The 5,814-nt window shown below is 46.2% G+C and overlaps 1 long non-coding RNA gene across 1 annotated transcript; it reads left to right on the top strand.

Annotated features, from left to right (window-relative positions):
- Positions 1-236: 236 nt before the first annotated feature.
- LOC102546557 (uncharacterized) lies at positions 237-5,025 on the top strand. Its single transcript, XR_592107.3, has 3 exons — positions 237-495; positions 4,023-4,186; positions 4,578-5,025. It is a non-coding gene; the product is annotated as an uncharacterized LOC102546557 (long non-coding RNA).
- The last annotated feature ends 789 nt before the right edge of the window (positions 5,026-5,814 follow it).

The following is a 5,814-nucleotide window of genomic DNA, read 5'->3' as shown; positions in this document are numbered from 1 at the left end:
GACTACATAAGAGAGAAATGCACCAAAAAACTTCTGGTGGCGTGCTGCAGCTTTCTGCTGCTTCCTTGGACTCGGGTTGACTGGCAGAGCGATGTCAGCTGAGGTAAGGCACATGCTGCGGGCAGACGCATAGAGGACACTCAAAAGATATAAATAGGATTCGATGGACAGTGACGGGGGCTGAGCTTGGGTTAGTTCTAGAGCCGGCTGTGCAGCACTTGCTTGTTGGTCTCAAGTCTTCACTTTGTTGAGAGAGGCACAGCTGAGAACTTCTCCTGGTGCTCCTGTTGGCCCTGCTCCCTGCTGCTGACTTGTGCAGAGGCTGAGGCCTGGCTGTCTCTGCTAGGAGCCCAACTCCACTAACCTGGACTGCTGCTCTGTCTGTAAAGTGTCTGTGTGCGGACTGAGCTGCTGCTGCTGACCTGTGAACTGACCTGCTGACTTGATTTCCAGACAACACAGACCGGAGTTGCTCTAAAGGACCTTTCTAAACAGGTTTACTCTACACCCCCAGCCCCCTGCTCCTTTCTTTTCCACTATCTCTGGTGCGTGGTGGGCTACAGGGTTAAGGTGTTTAAGAACCATCATTAAAAATAGGATTTGAAAAAAAATTAAAGTTACACTGTTCACATGGTGGCCTGGAGTTCTCTGCTCCTTGCTGCCTTCCTGGTGGCTTCGAATGTCACACTATAGTGGTGGCAGCTTGATTTGGGGAGTAACAGATTTCTTGACCACTTGGTCAAGCTAGAGCTTCCTCAGATACTGCAGAAGTGGACAGGAGCGTGAGGAGGGGCTAGAGTAGTATGTGTGGGGTCATCCTGGCAGGCTGTGAGGACTGGACAGAGGCTAACCATTGTTCACCCAGAAGGACAAGAGTGACACCCACCATGAGGGGCTGCTTTTCCTGAGCTAGATAGAAAAATGAGTTGTTCACCTGGGATCAGGGTGGGGTGACATTAACTGATCTTATAGAAGGGGAGACTGGGTCATAGAGAGTAATTTGCCCAGTACCACACTCAGTGCTGGGACAGGGATTCGAACCCCTGCCTTCTGCCTCCAGAATTTGCTCTTTGTCTGTCCTACCACACAGAGGGCATGTGGAGGTGTTAGTGCCCGGGGAAGCTCTGCTACCTCCTTTACTTTATGCCTTTTGTATTCAAATAAGAACAAAAGTTCAATCTTTGTTGTTAAGTGTTCAATTCTACTGGGGAAAATATGTAGGTTTTTTTGGTCTTAAATTCTTTTATTCCAGCATGGCCTCAAGCATATTAGGCAAGGCTAGCTACAACTCCAGAATCTTAAATCTTTTGAAGGATTACTTTCCCTGTGGTTTTAACCACACCAGTGACTATTTTTAGTCGAAACAAGTAGGCCATGTCCCTTGCTGGTGGCATTGAATGAGCTGTGAGTGGTTCCACAAACAAATAGCCAGAGTGACAAGAACAACCCCCAAAACACAGTGACAGGGTCCATTTCGACAAAGCCACAGGCACAAGTTAAAGGTTCCTGGGACTTTTCATCTCTAATTACACGATTTGTAGCTCAGTTAGCGGAAACAATCCTGGCACCATTTTCTGAGTCTTAAAAAAGATTGTATTCTGCATCAAGCTGATCCAGCGATGCCAGAGGGCAGACCAAAAGGAAGAGGAAAGAAAATGGTTAGAACAACACCAATGGACTGTTTCAAAAGGAAGGTTAAAGATTTCCCCATTCACCCTCTCCAGTGTCACACTGATCTTTCGGGCCAGTGTTTTGGAGTGTGTTCAAGTTAAGAAAAAGGAGCCACACTCTTCATTAGCCAGCAGTAACAAGCACATTCTCAGGGCATCTAATGCTGGCTGGAAACCACAGCAAGCATTGGAATCACGAACAGGGCAGCACCCATTCAACTGATTTGTGCTGTTTACTGATGTTCAAAAATAAAGACCCCATTGATCCAAGTTCTCGGCCCCTGAGTCCTTTCATGGAGCCTGTAAGCCATTGGCATGGCACACGAGGGAAAGGGAGGGCCTGCAAAAGGGTTGTAAAGGAAGTAGACTTGGCTCACCGGAGCCTGTGAAAGGAACACTGGGTGTCTGTGGGGTTGGGCCAGGGGCCCCAGCTGTCAGATGGGGCCTAGCCGAGCACGTGGTGTGCAGCAAAGAAGCAGAGTTTCCGAGAAGGAATTGGGGTGGACCGATGTGGTGAAGGAGGGCTGGAATGGTTGAGAGCCAGCTGGGCCTGGCACCAGGACGGTGCAGCAGGCACCTGAAAGGCATTCCTGCTCGAATGAGGGCCATTGTGCCCATCCCCCCCTCACCCTGGGGGCTCAGCTGGACCTCCTGAGAGGGACGCTGCTGTTCTGCCAGCTCACACCCATTATTGACATGCAGACCTGCCATTCAAAGGCTTACTCAAACTCTTAAGAGATTATAAAAATGCTTTAGCAGGCATGTCCTCCAAAAAGATGACAGTCGGAAGAGACCTTGTAGATAAGATGAAGTGACAACCAGAAAGCAGCATAGAGGATGCGAAGGAAAGGAGACACACACACACACACACACACAGACACACACACACACACAGACACACACACACATTTACACAGACACAGACACACACACACAGACAGACACACACAGATACACAGACACACACACAGATACACACACACAGATACACAGACACACACACACACACAGATACACACACACACACAGACACACACACACAGACACACACACACACACAGACACACACACACAGATACACACACAGATACACACACACACACAGACACACACACACAGATACACAGACACACACACATTTACACAGACACAGACACACACACACACACAGACACACACACAGATACACAGACACACACACATTTACACAGACACAGACACAGAGACACACACACACAGATACACACACACAGACACATACAGATACACAGACACACACACATAACACAGACACACAGAGTCACCACATGCACACAGACACACATTTACACAGACACATACACACACACACACATACTTTAATAATTACTAACATCTCTCGGCTTCTTCTCCTTCTAAGGACACTGCACATTCTCATGGAGTGCCAGATTAGCCTTTGAGCCTTGATTGTGAAGGTCAGAGTGAGCAGGTGTGAGCGTATTGGATCATTTGTCACCCAGGCTACTCACAATTCTGACAAAGTAGACATTGTTGTCATCAATGACCACTTGAATCGTTACATTTCAATGGGGATATTCTAGAGAGACCTTTGCATCTCTCCATCTATCAGACTATCGAAACAATGAACCTCTAAAGACAGGGGGAGCTTTTCCAGCAATCTCAGCTGGAAGAAGAAAACTGTAACAGCCAGTGGGTGTATGCATGCATTCGTGTGTGTGTGTGTGTGTGTGTGTGTGTGTGTGTGTGTGTGTGTCTGTGCACTAATTTGCCTCCCAGAAAGAGATTTCCCACAGTCCTAACGACTTGTCACCTTTCAGGATGAGACTGCAACACAGATAATGGTGGGTGTGACTGCACCAGGACTAAGTTTAGCTGTGGAAATCCTGGCCTCTCTATTGAAATTTTGATTTCCCTTCAGGACCAGAGATAGACTTGAGTGCTTACTGGTTCTCTTTGTCTTTCTTCCCAACGTGGTCACAGTGAATAAACCTCTGTTTTATTTTTTTGCTTTCCACTTTTAATCAGACAGTAGTCTGTTGTTCTGCAACCCCAGGCACAGAGTATGCTGGCTGCCTCTGTATCCTCTTCTCTATTTGCCTAGGAAAGAATTTTAGTGATGGTGTCTGTCTCACCATTCTGTTTGATAGCTCTGGTCAAGGCCACTGTGACCTCCATGGTTTTGAACCCCACAGACCATTCTCAGCTTTTCCCTTATCTCACCCTACAGGTTAAACAATAGAAGATGTAACCTCTGACCCTATCTCAGTCCTGGAGGCCAGAAGCCTGAGGTCATAGCTCTGGCACAGCCATGCTCCCAAGGGTCACGGGATAACTGTTCGTTCTCTCTTCCAGCTCCCAGTGGCAACCTTTAGTGTTCCTGACTTGGAGGCTCTAATCTCTGCCTTTGTCTTGGGGTTTCTGACCTTTGGACACCACATTTCTATATTCTTCTGATGAATGACCCCTGTTCTGTGCTGAGAATGATCTGTGACTGCTGTCCTTTTGGTTTCGAATGGGTGAGTCAATATGAATTTAGTGTAAGCAAAAGTAGAAGGAGAAATAGCAAGCAGCAGAGAGATAAGATCACTTATCACAGCCAGTAGGAATGACTGGTGTAGTCTGGTTGAGAGACCCACAAAGAGCAAAAGAACGAGTAGCAAGCAGCAGGTCGTGGGTTTACATTTCTGGCAGAAAGGACCAGGGAGGTCCTGCCAAAACTCCCACTGGAGTTCTGGATCAAAAGAACCCCTGGCAGACCATACTCTACGAAGAGCTTCTGCCTTCTCATTCCCACCACAGGCTTTTGCAGCCTGGGATAAAAACAGTGACCTCTGTTGAAAGCGGTTTGCCTTCTAGCTGTTCTCAGGGTGCACTGGTTTTGATACTATTTTTCCTTCTCTTTTATAGACGGGGGCCAGCATACCGCAGGACAAGGTGTCTGGGGGAACATTTGAAATAAATTTCCTATAGTCTGAGACAAGAACAACCAACTGCACGCAGGGCAAACCAACAAGATCCTTGATCCCAGAATCCATTCTGAAAAAGCACAAAAGGAATACGACAACTGCCAATATAATTTATACTACATTTGTATATTATATTATATTTATAATTTATATTACAACCCAAGTGGACACATCCTGATAATTGTATATACTCACCAAACCACAATAACAACAAAGAATATTTGCATTCTCTGAAAAATTCCTATGTCCCTTGGCAGGGTCTCCTTCCCTGACACTGAACCCCAGGACCACTGATCTTTTTGTGTCTTTATGTCAGTTTACGTTTGTACAAATGATCTCACTGTACAAGAACTCAGTTACATCTGGGCAATGAACTCCTACTACGTGAATGCACTTGTGTCTAGTTTCTTTCATTCAGTAGGATGACTTGACATCCATCCTTCTTGTTGTGTGTTTGTTCTTCTGTGTTGAGGGCACCAATAGAATCTTTATTCACACACTGCTTCCCCCCCCCCCCCCCAGATAATCAATTGGGGAACAGGGCCTTTGGCTTTTACATGCAGATTCCTGATCAAAGCATCAGAACCACCCCCTACAGATGACCTTGAACGTCTGACTTTCCTGTCTTGAGTGTAGGGGTCACAGTTCTATAGTACAACTCTTACTTTTATTTGGTGCTGAGGAGTTCCGACTCAGAACTTTGTGTATGCTGAGCAGGCTGTCCAAAACAGAGTTGTAACCCCAACCTTGGCCTGTTTTAAAAACTGGGTTAGTTGGGGCTCCTGAGATGGCTCAGGAGGTGAAGGTGTTTGTCTCAAAAGCCTGAGACCTGAATTTGATCTTGGCACCCATGTCAAGGTGGAAGGAAGGAGCCAACTCTGCAAAGCTGTCTCCAACCTGCACATGTGCGGTGTAACACATGCAAATGCTAGAGCATACACACATGCACATACATGCACACACAAACACACATGTGTATACCCACACACATGCACACAAACATGAGCACAAACACATGTGCATATAAACACACATGTGTATACCCACACACAATGCACACACACACACACTTAAATTTAATCTTTTAAAATTTTGGCTTATTACTGACTTGCAAAGGTATTTTATGTGTTGTGACTATTTTCTTTCACTTTCTGATTTGACTTTTTGTTTTTTTTTAT

Source organism: Rattus norvegicus, chromosome 4 (assembly GCF_036323735.1).
Source record: "Rattus norvegicus strain BN/NHsdMcwi chromosome 4, GRCr8, whole genome shotgun sequence".
Lineage (NCBI taxonomy): Eukaryota > Metazoa > Chordata > Mammalia > Rodentia > Muridae > Rattus > Rattus norvegicus.
The sequence above is the reverse complement of the archived record's forward strand: the minus strand, read 5'-3'. Positions and strand labels throughout refer to the sequence as shown.